Genomic DNA, 20,810 nt, shown 5'->3' on the forward strand with positions numbered 1-20,810 from the left:
TAGTGTTTAAAATATTTACTTAATAGATATACTTAAGACTATTGTAATAAGTGTTATATAGGAAAATTTAACAAGTCACCGACACGACTTACAATCATAAAATATAAAAAAATCTTTTTGTGGTATTTCAATGAAATATAATTAATAACATATGATATTACACGTAAGAAACATTCTCGAAAGCAGTGGACCAGATAAAAGACAAAAACATCGCATTTAATCTATACTTAACAGATCGTTTAAAATTAATTTACTTAAATAAACAAAATCCTAAAACAGCAATTCATCTGTACAAGACATAATAATCTATACCTGCCGTTAAAAAAAATATATATATATATATATATTAAGATAAATTACTTTAAAGTATTTAACACGTAACCGAACTAAATGGTGTTTTTAAAGCGGTACTAGACATCAGCATCTACAAGAATGAAATTCAGCCCAGCACAAAAACTGACCATTTTTTTTTTATCAATATCACGGATTAGCGTGTTAACCACATTAATGTAAAAAAAGACCCGTTGGATGGAAAAAAAATTGTTGATAACACATTTAATTCACATTTACATTTTGTAAAAAAATGTCTTCAGCGTTATTAAAATATTAAAACAAAGTTCTTTCTACGCTGACAGCTTGAAAACTAATGTAAAATAAAAAAAATAATAATTCCTATTTTACAACGATTTTAATACATACAACTTCATGTCAAAGTATTGCGAAAGTCAAAATATGGACACAACGAGGAATCTTCAGACTTTAAGAGGTTTTTTTTGAAGGATGAAGAGAAAAAACAGTTTAAAAAAGATGATCGTAAAATGTTAAAATACAATCTAATATAAATAAATTTATTAAGATATATTTACCAATTCTTTAACTGTTAATTATACTATAATTGGATGAGTTGCCAAAAGAATAGCTAACCACCAAATTTATAATTTAATTAACGGCACAAGTGCCGTTAACTATTATACATAGATCTATAAATGAATTTAGATGTTACAGTATAAACTACCTTTCATCCACATATATTTAATATATTAACTTAATAAATTATTTAAAAAAACATATAATGTACCTAAGAAATCTTTATATGTTATAAATTAGTTTATTATCCACAATTGTCACAGAACTATTTAATATTAAACAACACCCTAAAACAAGACCGTAATTTTTTTCTAGAGAAAAAAGAAAATAGTAACAAAAGATAGAAATACGAAGTTATGATTGATGTCGTCCTTGAACTGTTTCCTTCTTGTTTTTGTTTTTTTTTTTTTTATTAAGGAATAATTTTTTCTTCAAATATTTAACTTAGAGTATTGAAAAGTTGAAGTAAGTTTATTTATGAACATAGTATGTTGCTATCAAACTACAATGTATTTTTATACATCCGTTGCACCAACAGAGAGATCAATCAATTCTAAAATACTTCGAAGACAAAGATTACTTTTATAAACTTGTAACGTGTCTTGTTTAAGTGATATAAATAATTCACGACTACAAAAAGGAGAATACACACGAAATGAGCTATGCTGAAAAGTAATTATAATAAAATTTCGAAGAATATTTGTTCTAGATCAAAATGTATTCAAGGATGGTCAAAATGGATATTTCCGTTGATATCTGAAAACCGAAATTTTTCGTGATCACAATACTTCCTTTACTTCGTACAAGGAAGTAAAAAAAAAGAAAGACGATACTTGATAAAAAACACGATAAGATACTTGATAAGAAACACGACTTGATAAGAAAAAAAAATTACTACTCCTTTTCATATATTAAAGACTTATATAACTTAAAAAATACCTTTATTTAATATTATAAAAATTAATATGACAATCTGACAAAAAATTAATTAAAATGACTGTCAAGATTTCCGAGAAACTTGTATATTCGTATATGTAGAAGTATTTGCATACAATTACCATAATCTTCTACGATTTATATTGTTGAATTGTGAAAAGTTTTAATCGTATTACGCTGACTGACAAATTCAGATCAGTAAAGTAAACCGTCTCGTAAACAACTAATTAATTTAAAATCCAAATAATGTCACTATTAATATTATCTTGTTAACATGTTAATCATCCTGCCGTTATATTATTATTATTACTTTCACATTTTAATAATAAATTCGCGAATAACCGACCCTTAAATTTAAGGCACATACCAACCACGTAAGTTTCAAAATTCTATTATGAAAATTAGACCGATGAAGTTTTATTACAACTTTCTTATTTTCCACCGGACACCCCGAATAATTCTTCCAAAGCTTTCTTTACACAGATAATCATCATAAATAGTTCCAACTAACTGGGTTGTCACGACAACGTTTATGACGATGAACATATTGTGTTTTCTGCATTAAGAAGTTTTAATTTTCCTTCGATCATCCTTCATTCCTTCGAGAAATCTCTTTTCCCACGTTTCCTGTTTTTAAAAAGAATACTACTACTTTTATTAAAACATAACTGAACCGGATGCTTTTTACTTTTATGTCGATTAATTTTCATCATCCGATAAAAACAATATAAAACCGTTTAAAAAATACGAGTTGTTTTAATTTTAAATGTTAGTCCTTGCTACAACAAAAAAAAAATTATATTTATATAAATTTTACATATGCATGTATGTTACCGTGAAATACCGAAATTAGAGAACATCAATATTCTTCAGTGAATGTCATCACATACCAAATCCGTCGCTGAACGACCAAAACACTTGCCCATTCGGACCTTCGCCGGTTCATGTCGACAAACAATGATAAGCTCTGATGAAGGTCGAAACGATACCTAGAAATAAAAAAAAAATCACCCGACACCAATCTCTTTATAGATTTAATCTATTTATAGATTACGAGAAACCCTCGAAGAAAAAGGAAGTTTAAATCGAAACTAAACATAACCAATGCTCGCTATATTTGCCTAATTAAAGTTAAATATACGAATTGTATAGGTTATTCTCCAATGCTGGAGGCGATTAATCAAATTCACCACATTCAGCACGCACTGAAGTTGAAAGTTGAATAAAAATATTTTTATAAAAAACGTGAACAAAGAGCAAACAATGTGACCATTTATTTGTATCGTTATCGTTCATCTGTGCAATTACCATATTCTGTATACCCTGATTGGTCCTTTCAATTTATAAAATTCAGAAAATTTGATTACTTTTTTTTATAAATGGGGTGAATTTGATTAATCGCCTCCAATATTGAACAATAACATATATGATTTGTATATTTAACGTTAATTGAACTAGGTTGTGAGCGTAGGTTATGTTTGGCTTAAATTTAAACTTCCTTTTTTTACAAGAGTTTCTCGTAATCTATTTACTTTAGAGATTGGAAGCTGGTGATTTTTTTTTTTTTTTTTAATTTCTAGTTATCGTTTCGACCCCCACCGAAGCTTATCTGTGTTTGTAGACATACGACAAAGGTCCGAAAGGAATATTTCGGTCTTCCACCGATGTTTTTGATATGTATCGACATTCACCGGAGAATATAAACAATTGCTAGATATCTGTCTTGCACGGTAACATATATAGTTTTTGAAATCGCTTCTTTTTTTATCATTTTCAGGTCAAATAACAAACAAGTACTTTTTTTTACTTCAATTAATAACTAACATTTTTTAGTACTGCATTATATTATCTACGGATCAAAAAATCGGGGTGAAATTTTTAGACAAGGGTAACTTGAAAAGAAAACACTTCCCGGTATATGTTTTCAAGCCATTTTTCTTATTTTCAGTTCTAGAATCACTTACCGAAAGCGTCCTTTCCTGATGACTGAAAACATTTTTTTTCCTTTCAAAAAATAAATAAATATTGTTTAATTTTTTTTAATTACTAAAATACAACTTAAAATAAATCAAAGATCTAGATAACCGATTACTTTTTCTTTTGTGTTCGTGGACGAAATTTTGTTTCATGAATAATGTATTCGATAACTGATAATAAGAAACGTGTGAATACACTGTGCGAATAAACCGACATGCTGGAAAGGACTATTTACAGATTATCGATTCCAATATTCTTACAAAACGATTTTCGAGAATGCAAAACTTCAAAAATATAAGGTGCTCCTATAATATTCTCCTATCCTTATCAGAAACTAAAATCACGAAAAAATTTATCTATTCACAGGAAATATTAGTATAAACTTAATCAAATATTTTAGTAAACAAATGGGGTATGAAGTTAGAATAAGTTGTTTAAAAAAAAAAAGTTAAAAGAAAAGAATTTATTGTCTCGTATTTCCCCAAGCCCTAAGCAGTAAGATCAGATCGTTGATGTCTGTTGACAAAGCTCAAAGCTGTCATGTAAGAAATGAACAAAACATTATAGAGAACGTAGACATTACTAAGAAAAACGGAATCGCTCCTCGACTTTTTAAACATTATTCGTTATTATTTACTGTACCACACATTAACGTAATTATCATGAATTAAAAATTACATCGATAAAATAATAATAATAATAATAATTATGAAAACATTGTAATATTTAAAAATATAAGGAATATTTATCGGTAGATTATTCACAAAGTATTCAATAAACATTCAAGAATAGCACATAAAAGAGAAAATTATTTATATAGGAAGCCTGTTATTACAGCATAATTCTTAAATAATGCTTTGAATAAAAAAAATTACAATAATGTTTTCAGTACTCAAAAGAAATTACAGAAACTTTAGTATGGGTTATAAACATTAATTTTTCTTGGAGTTTTATTAAGTGAAAGGCAATTCTGCAAGAAATCTACCGACCCCTTTTATAGGAAAACTTTTAAAAGTGTAGTACTAATAATTTCCTAATTCAATTTGAACTTATTTAACCTTAAGGCTAACAACGCTTCGTCTAAGGTCAAAATACCATTAAAAAGTTAACATATAACATCTGTGTAAGATTATTTTTAATAAAAATTTTAAATTCGGTTTCGATCAAAATTTAACTGGATAAAAAAACAATGGAGAAAAATATAAGCATATCTTTATACGATAAAATTAAGCATTTTTTTCTGATTAATTCACAAAGAGATTTCGCCTCAAAAAATGAAATGGGAATTTTGTATCGTACGAAAAAACCATTCCTGACGATATTTTAATGTTCAGTGAATCAATGTAACATTAACAGCCAATTAAAAAATGGAAAAATGTCGCTATAAGATTGTACGTTTATATTAGTAATTCAACAATCTGGCCTAGAGACTCAAGCTAAATTGAGGTGGCCCAACTAGATTAGAATAATCGACCTACAACTTAACATGTTACTCTAGATTACTTCATCGTTTAATCCAATTAAGATATAAGAGTCTTCCAGAAAGTAAAAACTGCTTTTTGTTTTATAAAAAAATTATTGTATTTATTTCAGCTTGAATATATGAATCATAACCCAAATTTTTTAAGCTACTTTCTCTCATAATCACCTCCTACGCTCAATCATTTACCGAATCGTGGCGCTACTTTCTGTACGCCGTCGTCAAAGAAGTCTGGTGCCAGCCCATTAAGCCACTTACAAACAGCTGTCTGATGTCGTCACTTTCATAGCGGTTCTCGCCAAAAAAACTCATTTAATTTTGTAAACAGGTGGAAATCGCTTGTTGCAAGATCTGTACGGGGGATGATCAAAAGCATCCCATCTAAAACCTCTGAGAAGTTTACAAGTCATTTGCGGTATATGGAATTGCATTGTCATGCAGCAAACAGACTCCACGAAAAAGACCATTCATTATTGTTGTCATCATATACGGTAGTAATTTGACGACGAATTTCCACAGGTCAAACATGCTCGTTCAAAAAATTTACGACCGATCGTACCTCAGAGCCGGCGAGATCTTAAATCTTTTTATTCATTATTAACAGAAGTAAAATCACAATTTAGCTAGGAAATTTCGTGCAACGCTAGCAGCACTGAAACCAGCTGGCCTTGACCCACTGTTGTGAGTGAAGCTGCGCGCATGCGATGCGCAAACGGTTCTTATTTTCTGGACGACTGTAGTTGGTGTATGTTTGTTTGTTTGTGTGTATGTATGTGTGTGTGTATGTATGTGTGTGTGTGTATGTATGTGTGTGTGTGTATGTATGTGTGTGCATGTGTTTTTGTGTGTGTGTGTGTATGTATGTATGTATGCATGTATGTATGTGTGTGTGTGTGTGTGTGTGTATGTGTGTATGTGTGTATGTATGTGTGTGTATATATATATATATATATACCATCCTATAATTAAATGAACGAAAGGGTGTTCATCCTATATCAATCGGCATCGGCCGACTATTATTAAATAAGCAGTTATTTATAACTGTTATAAAATTAAAATAAGCTTTATTCAATTTTAGTCCGATTAAAAACTAGCCGATAGATCCTAGGTGAAAAATCCTATGTTCTAATTAATTAAAATGTATTACGAGTATGTAATTTTTGTAAGTATAGAAAAAAGTGTAATTTAATTAGAGTAATAATGAGTTGTAACAGATTAATAAACAAACCAACTGGATTGGTCTATTGGTGAACGCGTCTTCCCAAAACAGCTGATTTGAAAGACAAGAGTTACAGCGTTCAAGTCCTAGAAAAGCCAGTTATTTTTACACGAATTTGAATACTAGATCGTGGATACCGGTGTTCTTTGGTGGTTGCGTTACAATTAACCACACATCTCAGGAATGGTCGAACTGAGAATGTACAAGTTTTTTTTTGTTTTTTTTTTAACCTCCGAGTCCACAGTTAAGCATTACTTCAGAGGATGAGATGAATGATTTGTAGCGTGTGTGAAAAATGCCATGCCTGACCGGGATTGTACACTTCATTCATACTCATACATATCCTCTTCATTCATCCTCAGAAGTATTATCTAAACGGTAGTTACCGGAGTCTAAACAGGATAAAGAAAAAAATAGATTGATTAAACAAAGGGAGAGATCGACCCTGCGGATCACGGCAGGCTTCCTCGACATAGGTTCACGCCACCTATAATTATACTAAAAAATTTTTAACGAATGCGTTCATGTCTACAGAAATTATAACTGAGGTGACACTTGCTTAAATAATTCTCTACTTAACAGTTAATATAATATTTATTGAATTATAATAAATATTTTAAATTACCATGGACATTGTATAATCAAAATAGAATTAGCGATTAATGAAAAAAAACAAATCTCTGAATGGGTTTCATATAATTAAACGTGCTTAATCCACGTAGGATTAGGGTATAAAGTACCCGGATAGCCAAATTATCACTGGAATTTTACTGTTTCCACCAGCGTAAAATTCCTAATAAATTTCTTACAATCTAGAGCAGCGTTTATTAACAAAACATTTCATTGGTTTCGGGAAAATCATAATTATTTGAATCAAAATTAGTTGCATAAAACAAATAATAAAAACTATATAAAACTGTCGATACATATACAGTTATTAATATATCAAATACTGACGATTTCAAATTTTTATATAATTAACATTTGGAAAAAAGAGAGCTCCACGTAGTTTAATAGATCAGAATACTATAAACAAATGATGAATAAAATTGTTTTTCAAATATAATATTTTGTTTGAAAAGTAATTTAAATTATAATAAACATTCAAATAATTGAAAAACAATATAAAAAGCGTAATATTAACAAAATTATTTTATATATGAACAAACAGTTCAAACTTTATAATAGTGCGTTCTTTATAAAGGTGAGTGAGTTACTTATAAAAGTAAGTTCAAACTTACTTTGTAATAGAAATTTTAGCTTTTATTTAAAATACTTATTAGAATAATTTTAAACCTCCCAGTTATGCTCATTTGCAATTCTGCAAACGTACGATTTTTTTATGGAAAAAATTATAGATTTAGATATACAAATCGTAAAATAATATTGAAGTTGAAATTATGAACATTTCTATAATAAAGATTTTTGTTAAAAGAAAAAAAAGTGATGCAAATTTATCAGCATATCATTTAAAATTAAACTTATTGACGTTAAATCAAACTAATAGTGTTTATAACGTACACAAACAAAATATTTTGAAACAGAAAAAATATTTAAATACAGTTTACTCTTAACGAGAGCATACTAATTTTTTAAATAATGAAGAATACGTGAAAACAAGTTAAGGTATTAAACAACGTTATTTATTCAAGAAAACTAAGTAAATAGTTTTTCAGTAAACAACTACTACAAACTGTATTGTTAAAAAACAGTAAATATTATAACAATTCAACAAAGAATCCTTAGACGTTCCCTGAAGCTAGTTATTACGGGTAAGATGTCAACAATATAGAGTATAACATAAGATGAAGCATATAAAAGACTTGTAATGAAAGGGTGGGTCAAGAGGTCAAGTGATACGTACATATATTATTCACAGCTTAGAGGCGATGCGGTGGTGGTAGTAGCAATAGCAGTAGTCGAAGCGATAGCAAGGGGTGAATGCTGTAAAATGTCATTCCATTTTACAACCTTCATAGAACGAGAAAAGGTTAATATCAATGGAAGCTAAATTACTACTGAGGTGTGTCGAAGGTACTCTTTTAAATAATTAACATGAATCACGAACAGTGGCAAAACTTTTATAAAAGAAATACATATTGCCGCATGTTCACGACTCGATCAGGATATTGAGAGATTGACAATTCAGAATGTATATATAATTACAATTTATTGGTTAAAAACAAAAGTAAAACCAGACAAATCAATAATAATGACAATAGTAGTAATAATAGTACGACAATCATAAAACAAATAATAAAAAAAAGGATAGTAATCACAACCACAATAATAATCGGAATAAAAATAACAGACAATATAAAAAAAAAAAAAATCCCACAATAATAATTAGAATAATGACAATAATGGCAACAGTAAAAAATAATAATATTACATGTCAATAACGAAGTTGGGCGGTGTTTTTCAGGACCATCGGAGCGAGTTGGATAACTACTGCGCCGCACAGGTGAATATTTGAGTCGACGGGTCGGGAAGAAACAATACTTTGTGCACCTTTTAGTGTTGATGCGAAAGGATGTCAGCAGAAAACTGTCAGTACGCCCGCCGACGACGACAATAGAAGTCAAAACGGAGGGGAAAACTTACGCTGACCTCCTCCGCTCGGTAAAAGGAGCTGTGCCGCCAGGTGAAATCGGGGTCCTCTCCGCGCGTAAGGGTCAGGGGTGAGGACCTCCACATCCGAGTGCGGGCCGATAGTGGTTCTGCTGAATGGATAACCAAGAATATTTCTGCGAAGGTCAACGGCATCACTACGGCTCTGATAGAGAGGGTGGTAGGAGGGTCCACGACTTATTATGGATGTGGATGTACTCACTACTCAGGGTGAGTTCATTACGGAGTTTCGGAAAATCACGGGGGAGTCGATGTCGATCGAAGTTATGTCCATGCGACCGGCCTACAGTGCGACGCAGGTGATCACTGTGGCTGAAGGATATTCTTATTGAATGGGTGGCTTGTAGGGTTACGAGACGTTCATTTGACGACCTTTGTTTTCGTTTCTGGAAGCCAGGCCACAGGGCCAATTCGTGTACCGAGCCAGATCGTAGTGGCCACTGTTTCACCTGTGCTGAGGCCGGTCATGTACGGAAGGACTGCCGTCGAGAGGATCGGTGTTCTTCCTGTCGGTTGCAAGGACATGCACCTGGAGGTAGGGTATGCAAGGCTTCACCTGCGACATGAAGATGCGGTGCCTGCTCAGTGCTGATGGGTGTCTTGGGGGACGGCCCCGTTCAGGAGGGGTGGGAGTTTCCGGCGTCACACCATCAATGACTGGACGGGAACTCCTTCGCAGTGCCTCTGTGGGAGGGAATGAAAGACCGTAGTCCCGGTGGAAGATCCCCTTCGGGGTTCCCCATTAAAGGCAGGGCATTAAGACCGGAGTCCCGGAGAGGGAGCTCCTTCATGGTCTTCTCATTAGAGGCGTGGCATGTACTACAGTACTCGTGTACTGGAGTTACTCGTGGCGTTACCTTAGTCACGTCGAACCCTCACTCAATTCGCTCTTGCACTGACCTCCTCGCAGAATATACATCTCACAGACTGATATCGCAAACTCTTCTCGTGAAACTGATTTCTAACTGGTCTTCTCCGCAGTATTTATACTCCAGGGAGTGTAGTCTTTACCTGCCGGATCGGACCCAACTCGAAGGATGATCGAATTCCCTCACATTTTCTCATCAAATTCCAAGCCTTGGTCCGATAACGCTTCTCAAGAAACGACACGTGTGTCAGTAGGCAGCATTAACAAGGACCATCGTTAAACGGACCAGTTACCTTTACTAAAAGGGTTCCTGTTAGTCCCTTTCTGGATCTCCCATTATTATACTTTCTACTACTTTCTTCTAGTTGGTAGGAATCCGTTACTTAGGTCCACTATACCGGTCTTTTTACAATATTGTTCCTTGCTCACATACAAACACAATACATGTTATGCATACATATCACTTGAAAAAAAAAATCGTATTAGAAAAATTGTATCAATAAATATTTATCCGGTAAACGATACATTTACAAATTCTGATAAAAAATAATTATTATTAAAGAACAATTTCTGGGTATAAACTGGTATTAATGCTTTTATCAAAACGTTAAATATATTACAGATTTATACATAAACCGTATCAGAATATGTAATTTTCGTACGTTTAACACAGCAACAGTTCTTTACGTAAGACTTGGCGAAACTGAAGGCTTTCTGAGATACGACCGGTATTTATTTGATAATTTCTTCGTGTCGTATAAGTAGATGCACACCCTTAAATCTCAGTCTATACAATATTTAATATCAACTGACATCATGTCGTCAGTGTACGGTAATAAGACAATATAAAGTTAATTTGGATCTGACCAATGATACAATGTTATAGAATATTTAAGCCATATTAGCGAAATGTACTAGACCAAGATTTAAATAATTTTTTTTTAATGTATATTTATTTTATCTAATAAACACACAAATCGGCTGTTAGAGCCATAAAAAAAAGAAGCAATTCTGGAGACTTAATACAACAAATATACACATATATTAATAAAACGCATGTAAAAAAAAAAGTAAGCAGTCTATGCTGGGCCTATGCGAAGGAATACTTTTTGTAACGCTTTCTTATTTGGAGAATCCAAGAACTGTTTATGCTAATCCGAGGCGTTAAATTATTATCATGGTAATTTAAATGTAAAGGAGAATAATTCTGTCCACTTACTCGCCGTAATATAAGTACGTTCCTTGTTGTGACATGTTCGTATACGTTTAATCCGGCAAAATGTACAATCCAACTTTTTTCTCGCTCTATCCACTATAATGTCGTGATTACCTTATAGTATCGCTTAAGTAACATCCTAACCGGAACACATGATTGTTTAAAAAAAAGAATCATATTATATGGAATGAAGATTTTCAAGCGCATACCTAACCCATAACCACATTGAGAAATAACAGTAAAAGACAAAAAAGTAAGCGACATAAAATTGAACCCATTACGTAACCGCTGTAGAATCGGTAGGTTATGTTGGAATGAAATCTTATAAATGATACGGATAAATTAAATAAAAAATAAAAAAAACATAAAACGTAATTTAAATGTTGCATTTATTTACCTTATTGTTACAAAAGATGTTCAAAATGACCACTCTGGGCATCGATACACTTTTGTGCTCGACTACCGGACCGGTTAGGATCTAAGTCAACTCGTATCCCAAGTTTCCCCATGTCTGCGTAGGAGCCATCTTTGGAGATTCGGGAGATTGTGGTTTCATCTAACCTTCGTCAACTGATCTTATCTCTCCTGTCACCTGCGTAGCAGTGATGACTCCGCCCCGTCTCACTTACCCCCAGAATATCGCCACCTCTTCCGAACGAGGAGGTCCAAGGAAGTATGGCCGGCTACAATCCAGAGGTCATCGCCGAGATGGTCCTGTAGACGCAGTGTACCCTTACGGAGACAGCCTTATAAACCCAATTTAGAATTGCCCGGACCCATCCCTTTTCGAGCACGACAGAACAGGCTGATGTTCCGTACAATACTTTTGAGAGCATCACCTGTAACAAAACTGAGCTTCTGAGACACTCAGATTAACTGCCTCAGGAACGGGCGTTTTTGTCTATCCATAACCCTACGTATTTCACCGCAGGATAGGGGTGGACGACTGTGTTTCCTACCCTAAAGAGATCGGGATGAGCTTCCGTCTGCGCGAGATCCCGACCACTTGGATCTTTTAAGGCGGAATTAAATAAATTGCAAAAATAAGAAACCGCATATACAAACAGTTTACAAAAATCAAATCAAATATAAAGCTCGATTGTTATTAAAAAAAATTATGTCTATGCAGAATACCCATTTTATTTCAATGTACTTTTTATCCTAAAATCGATGTTAGAAATACTTATTTTACAATGTTTTGCAAATATAACAAATGATTCTTTATTTCTTCATCTATTTACTTCTTATATACACGTATTATTTCTTCCGTACTATCTGTTGATGATGAATGTTTGATAATCGACATGGACATCAAGTGAAAGATTTTAAATATACATATAAAATTAAGCATTACACATAACTTAAAATATAATTTTATACACATATGTTAAATTCATAAAATCTGATGATGTATTCCAACCGAAAGCGCTAAAAACATTTTTGCTTTTCGTATTTTTAAAAAATTAAAATACGTAATTTTTCGAAATTCTTACCGTTTATTTCGTGAAACATTCTGTATTTTCATCTATAAAAAATTTTTAAATATAAAATTATATTTTTAATTCTTAATATTTTGCTTATTTCCTTGTATAAATCTTTTATACAGAATATTTTCTTCCTATTAAATGTTTATATTTTCTTAAGTGAAAACTATAGTAGCATCTGTAACAGGTGATTTTATCCAGTGTTTTAAATAAATAATGTTTAGTTTTAATATTTTATGTGTACTATACTTGATCTTGCTATTAAATGACTTCAATTTTGTTATTTTTATATAACGTACTTTTTAAATTGAAATTTATATTACTTTTATTTATCTAACGTTTTAAAATACGGTGTACAGTTGTAATTTCAGGCTTATTTTAACCATATTCTGAGTGTATACTGAATAGTATATTTTCCTTTAAACAATTTAAGTAGTCTTCTGATTATAGTAGCGTTTTGAAAATGAAACCGCTCTATTCATTTCATGAGAAAACGATAGGGTATGGAAAATAGATTCATAATCTGCGACCAACCGCAGGTATCTATGAGGAAATTACATGATCATGAAATTACAGATGAAAAAGATTTGACATAATGGTTCCCTTGCATACACCAAAGTACAAGTAACTTTTACCATTTTAGCGGCCAGATTTAACATTTGCTATTACGAAGCAATAAAACCAGCTATTACGAAGTGAAAAAAACAGCGACTTTCTTCTACATGAATGGTAAAATAAAACTTAATCAGGCAAGATCATGATTATTGTATTCTGTGATCCAAAGGACGTTAACTATATAGGACTTCTTACCGCTCAAAAAAAAAAAAGTCACCGATATCCAGTACTATTCACCACATGCTGAAAGCAATGGTTAAAATATTATTCCACATCGACCAAAGAATAAACCATAGCAGGTCTCCTTCGATCCGCCCAGAAAAAACGAAACAACGAAGGAAGAAAGAAAGGAAATTGAAAAAGGAACCGTACCTCCCTCTCGACTCAACTCGGATATTATCACATCCTGTTATATTATTACTACGTACTATTCAATAACAGAAAGTAATTCACTCACGTTTCAAGAAGATGATCTGAAAAATAGGCGAAGGTTTCTTTTTGAAACTGGAACTAAAACTTTCGTAACGATGAAACAAGAGCATAACGATCGCGGAGGCTATACTTAAAAAAACAACGATTTTGATAACGCTGTAAATAAAATAAATCGAACAGACTTACTTATATCTGAACTATCCTTGCACTAAGCACACTTAGTAATTTAATAACATTATGTGTTAATATTCAGAACAATGACAGTATCAGACATTAGTTAGATTAATTATATTGATACCTACGGTACATTTTAGTATAATTAATTGATACACGTGAAACACGTACGATAAGCTCTTCCTGTGGAAGAGTCCATAGCAAGAACCCTCATCTTTAGAGGTGCGGAGCACAAAGCAGAGCACTCACTGATTGCCCAGGTTTAAAAACATGCAACATAAAAAAATGTAAAATAAACTTTATGTTTAATACAATTTTCTGTTAAGTGTATTTCATATTATAAATTCTACGGCTCCCAATAAATCCTACTCCTAAAGCTCAATCCTCTTTATCCTGAAGCGATAGGTTGAACTTGTGCACTTATTACTTAGAAGGTTAACAGTTAGAAAAATCATTTTATACCTGAAAACAGAAGCGTTAAAAAACTTCCATAACTACGAACTCTTAGTAATCATTACCGTGTGTAATTAAATAATATTAACCTTCTAAGTATAAAATCATAATATAATCTTAAAAACGAAAAACTGTAAACCTAGGGTTATTATTTTTAGAAATTCAAGCCGCTAAAATACTTTAATAAGTTACTTCAGATGTACATTTTGATTCATATATGTATATAAATTGTGTATATAAGCTGTGTACTTAGTAATACGATAGCTATTTTTTAAGTGCAATTCAGCGTTTGAAATAAGTAAAAAATGTAACTGCACTCGTACGTATCGGAAACGATTACTATTTTACGAAGCAAAAGTTAAAAATATTACATAAGGCTTGAAAGTTAATTACTGTAATCGATGAAATGTTTATATTTTCTAACGTATTAAAGCTATTATTATTAAATTAATTAAAAGGTTTATTTTTACTTTTATCTTACTTAGAACGACATTCTGCGACTTCATGTAAGCAAATAAAACTCAAGACTCTCTTAAGTAGGATCCTAATGGAACTAAAATATTTTTGATTTACATAAATACGAATATAAGAGTTAACCGGTTAATTAATTTACCAGAACTTCTGAAAAGACATCTGTATAAATGATTAAGTGCTTAATTTACTTCAGTATTATCAATAAATCTTTTAATAGATATTAAAATATACTCGTATTTACAATGTTTATCTGAGCAACGAGAAACATTATACGTTAAAACGTAACGGTAAGAAAACACAGCATACTATAGCTGTTATCCTGAATACGGCGGTTAAGACAACGGAGAGAATAAAACGGTGAGATTTAAAAATACTTGAGTGCGTCGAATGCAAGAACACGCAAATATCTTTTACGTTTAGTAATACGAATATAAAACGCCTAAAAATGGCCAAAACAAGAAACTTTGTATTTTTAGGAGAAAAATAAAAATAAACTGAAAGTGATCGTTTCATTAAAACAAATTTGATAAATACATCACTATAAAAGATAAGATTTCATTAACTTAAAATGTTCAACTTAACTTGTAATACCACGAGATCAAACAAGCACGGGCGTAAACTTCTGAACAAAATATAAATAACAAATTTAAACAACTTAATAGTTAAATAAAATAAAATATTAAGTTTAAAATTTATTTTTTAACTTAATTATCATCGACAGTACAATTTAAAAGTTTAATAATTAAAAAAGTCCATTTATATATTTTAAAATAAGATTCTTACATAATTACTAAAAAAAAATTAAATTAAAATAAAATAAAAACAATACGATAAAAAAGATTAAAGAGTCGTCAGAGAAAGCAACAAAAATGAGAGGAAATTAAGAAAACTTGGCAAAACAAAGCAATTACATTTCACTTTTTATCAACAAAAAATGTTAAATTCTAGAAGTATAAAAGTTAAAAAAAAAACTTCATTAGACGTTAATTTAAATATTATAACGTTTTGGATTATTACCGAGTTAAAACCTTTAATTAACAGTCGTGAAAGTCAGTTTAAGTAATGAAGCTGTAGTAACTACAAAATTACTGATACAAACTTTAACGAAAAGTTCCACATCGTTTAATTTATAATGTGATTTTTATTTCATAAAAATACTTTAAATTGAATACAATATAAAAAAATATTTCTTTAACAAAAACAAAATTAAAATAGAGCTAACAAGAATAATCATCTCGCATTTTAATGTTCACTTTTTTACTAATAGTAAGCTAAATTATTTCGTTAAAAAAATCTCAAAACCACTACCAACCCTAGTGACATGCAAATTTATTCATAAATGTGGATGTCACTAGGTTAACAAGAATTACTGGTTAAAGCTATATAGAAAGAAGTAGAAAAATGAATGTAAATTTTTATAAATATGGAAAAAGCATTTAACCTCGTAAGGGATAATAAACGAATGGGAGCTATTAAAAAGCGAAAGTGTTTTATTTAAGATTAATTTTAAAAAATCCCTTTGACACGCCGGAGGGCAGATGTAGATTTCACCGGTGCTATGTAGGGAATAAAAAAGATTTCCACCTTAAAGTTTAGAAAAATTTCAAATTTACTAAATACGATAATGGTTGCATGTGAAAAAAGGTTCACATGTTTAGTATGCAAGCCCGATCTTCTTACAATTCCAGCAACATTTTAGTCATCCCTTGCCGTAAGGTTTGGTCATATCAAATATTGTTTCACACAAGTTTTAGGTAATGTTTAGAAGACTAAATACCACTTTAACCCGATTCGATACTATGCCTATTAAGGGAGGTACGATATTTTTTGTCTTCGAAACCCCATTTTTTCCATCCCCTGAGCCAATAGTTAGTGATATCAAAAAACTTTACTTACATAACTTTTAGGCCCTTATACAAAGAACTGTAGAAACTTTAAACGAATTCGATAATTTATTTAATAACAAAGTTATAGCGATATTTTGTTTTTTCGAAAAAGCCTCCCGATTTCCACCCCCACGGTCCGATTTTGCCCATTAACAAACTCGACCGAAATGTTGAGTCGTTATTATTTTATGTATCAATTTGAAAGTGATTAGCGCAAAATTATGTCAGCAGTTATAGAGTGTATATATAATAAAAGTTGATATACAAATACATATATATATATATATTTTTTTTTTGTGTGTGTGCGTGTGTGCATGTGTGTGTGTGTAAGTTTATATAACTTTTGAACAGAAAGTGGTTTTGGGGTCTGGTTATATGAAACGCGAAGATATGTCGAAATTTTCCGGAAGTCGAATCATGGTACCCATTACAATAGGTAGCTTTCTTATGAAATCAACCTAATAAAACTGTAACTGAATTAGAAAACTGCTATAAAAATAAAGGAATCTCAAACCGAGTAGTGTACCTACTCATGAAGAGAAGTACAGGGAATGTGGTACTGCCTATCACCAACCGTAAATATGTATATTTAAGATGTGATAAAGATGCTTTAAAAGAAGATGAATGGTTCGGTGTAGGAGGAAGGAGAATAAATTGTACAAGGCTCTCACTGATTGGTTTTTTTTTAAGAGATAAAGCCGAGTATATTTAACTTGATTTAAAAATATACTGTAAACAGAATATGGCATGAAATTTTGTTAAAGAAAAAAAAGTAATGTGAGGCAAGGAGCTAACAACGAACAAATGCCTGCACATAAAGAAGAATTGAATAAATAAAACGGTATATATACTTAGGAACCATGATAACAGACAACTGCAAAAGTAAAAACGAAACAAAAACAACAATAACAATGACTACGAAAGCATTTAACGGAAACTAAAAGCTATTGTTATGAAGAAAGATAAGGAAACTAAGAGAAACATCTTGTAAAGTTATGTATCTGGAGTGTACTTCTGTACGGATGTGAAACGTGACACTATGATAAAAAAGGGAAGAAGGGGGAATAATAATATAGGAATGGAAGTTATTGAAAAAATTTAAATGAATTTAACGAAATTAAAATTAACTAAAAAAGCAACAAGGAGATTGAATGAGATTAGAAGATTAATCAGAACAGGAAAGCTAACTGGCTGGGTTAATCGCGAAGAGAACAATTGATTTAAGCAGTATCAAAAGGATCAATAGAAGGTGCAAAAAAAGACATACGAGAGAAAAAATCGTAGACGCTCTAAGAGGGAATGAAAGTTACCAGGATCTTAAAAGTTTAGCTGGAAAGAGAGATCAATGGAAACGGAAAAGGCGAGGGACCTGCCAAAGGGTAGATAATAAAATGAGAAAATGAATAATAAAATGATAATAAAATAGAGTAAATGTTGCTTTTATTCAAATATTGATAGCACCGAGATCACTGGGTATTACATAAAAATTTCAAAATCGAAATTAATAAAAGCTTAATAAAATTTGATGTCCACGAACTGTAGTTTTTAAAAAATCAACGCCGTATCTAACACTACATGATTCAACATTCCCAGCGGTAGTTTCTGAAAAAAGTGCTAACATTTTGATAAGTTTTTATAATTTTCAACTTAAAAAATGCTCTGAAGTTTGTCTTAACTGTTGTAAGTAAAATAATTACAACATAAAACCTGTGATTACAGTTATTACAACCACAGTTTAAACCAAACGCAAATGTTATGGTTTTTACATAATAAGATGCAATTTTAACTAGCCTGTTATGTTGTAACGTAAACTTATGTTATGTTGAAAACAAAAATTTTTTAAATATATTGTAACAAGCCCGGTATAACGGACCTGAGTAACGGATTCCTGCCAATTAAGAAGAAAGTAGTAGAAATACAATAATGGGAGGATTCTAGAAAGGGGCTAAAAGAAACCCTTTCAGTAAAGCCAACAGGTCTGTTTAACAATCGTCCTTTTATAATACTGCCCGCTGACATACCTAAACAGATGTTCCGTGAGAAGAGTTACCGGACTCAGGTTAGGAATGCATGGGAAACTGAATGGGCTCGTCGATCTTCCTCACGCTCAACTGGGGTCTGGTCCTGCAGGTGAAGAGGATAGGAGTATAAATACTCCAGGGAAGACGACTTGAAATCAGTCTGCGAAAGAGTGCTACGATAGTTCTGCGAGAGAGTTCTAAGCGAGGGGTTATTATGCAGTTTGAAGCGAGCGTATTTTGCTTGGAGGTCAGTGAAGGATCGAATTTTTAGTGCGTAGAAGTTCGATGCGATTAAGATGACGTCACAAGTAATTCAAGTGCATAAAAACAAGAAGTGGTTCAGTGAGTTACTGTTAGACTATAAGTGAAAGAGATAATGTACTAAACTTCATTCATAAATTGTTACGGTCGTTTTATTTGTGAACTTGTAATCAAAGAACTTTACACTTGTCTTATCTGTTGTACTATTGTTGTTAATACTAGACTAGTGGTTAAAAGTGTTAAGATTAGCGGTCACGCTGATGGCTTTGTCAATGGGACTGAATTTTGGTTTTCAATATTTAACTACCTGTAAATAAATCCTGACGATTAATTTAAATTCTGTTTTACGTAATCACTAAGTATTATTATTGACATTATTTATTATTATTATTGTGGTTGTGATTGCTATTATTATTTGTTTATTAATGTCATTTATTATTATTGATTTGTCTTATTTTATTTATGTTTTTAAACTAATAAATTGTAATTATACAAACATTTTCAATTGTCAATCTCTCAATATCCTGTTCGAGTTGCGAACACGCGATAATATGTCCAATTAAGCAAACTTTATCAGCTCCCATTTTAATCAGAAAATAAAATTGATCAGGAATAAAACCAATATTATACTGATATATGTAGTTTTAACAAAAAATAAGTTGTTAAAATCCAGATCACCTTAAATTATTTTCTACTTCAAACAAAACAACGCTGTGCACGTGCAAACAAAATACATACACACACACACAAATAAATAGGCATAAACAGAACCAAACATAAACTAAATTAAATGCCGCTCGTCTGTGATACGGAAGTGATGAGGCACCGGGACTTCGTCTCTTCGTGAAAAAGACCGACCCGGTGTGGGCCCCCTTATATGGGACGCCGTATGGGACGCTCATATTGGGGGCATTGGCGTCAAGACCGAGTCCTGGCCCCTAAGGTTTGGTTCAGGAACGACATAGACGGGCATGGATAGTTTGCCTTAGGAGTGAAGAGGCAGGCACTGAAAAGATCCAACCGGCGGGCTGACCTGTCGTGCCGGAATCCCCTGGGCTGTCCTATGCTCCTATGCTTCACTGTGGGTCCAGCTCGAGGAGCAGGGGAAAAATACTAAACTATTTACAAAGAAATAAATATAATATCTAAAGACTTTATAAATTACAAATCGATTAATAATTATTCACTTTTATTAAATTCGATCAAAAAATTTTAGTTTAGTTTTTCTTTCCTTTTTTTTATTGTAATATTGTCTTGAAATTGTGTAAAGATCAAAAGAAATAGAAGAAATGAAAGAGAAGTAAACACTGACAAAGACTTAAATCTACGCTTGGAAAATTCTACACAAAGGAGAAAAAGGGAATCTTAATAAAGCCGAAACAAAAATAAAAATAGAAAATTATAAAAACAAAAATAAAAAAAAAACATTATCGATGCAGTTTGACTGATCCTTTTGTTAAAAAGGAAAAAGAAATATGATGTATCTTTTAAAATTCAAGGCAGAAAAGCAAACGTAGATATATTTTACCGCACAAACTGCAGAATATAATCCTTTTTTTATTATGAGGAAAGATCTAGTAAAAAAAACCACCCAGATTTAAAAATAAAAAAAGAAATATAATTCCACATATCCTCTAGTTTTAAGAATATTTCTCACTCAAACTTGTAAACTTAACTTAATGAAAGAGTGTTTGACAAACACAAAAATAACTAATTTCAACATTAGTTGAATTTTCGTAATTATTATGAAAGTAATTATTAATTTACGTAATATACTCCAAAGATGTTTTTACAAATATTTTATTTTATATAACAT

The 20,810-nt window shown here is 31.6% G+C and overlaps 1 protein-coding gene across 1 annotated transcript in view; it reads right to left on the reverse strand.

Moving 5' to 3' along the window:
- The window catches only part of LOC142321587 (multiple PDZ domain protein-like), a 1,133,813-nt gene that overhangs the window by 970,657 nt on the left and 142,346 nt on the right, over nucleotides 1–20,810 (reverse strand). The gene's annotated exons all lie outside the window — the stretch shown is intronic.

Source organism: Lycorma delicatula, chromosome 3 (genome assembly GCF_047948215.1).
Source record: "Lycorma delicatula isolate Av1 chromosome 3, ASM4794821v1, whole genome shotgun sequence".
NCBI classification, from domain to species: domain Eukaryota; kingdom Metazoa; phylum Arthropoda; class Insecta; order Hemiptera; family Fulgoridae; genus Lycorma; species Lycorma delicatula.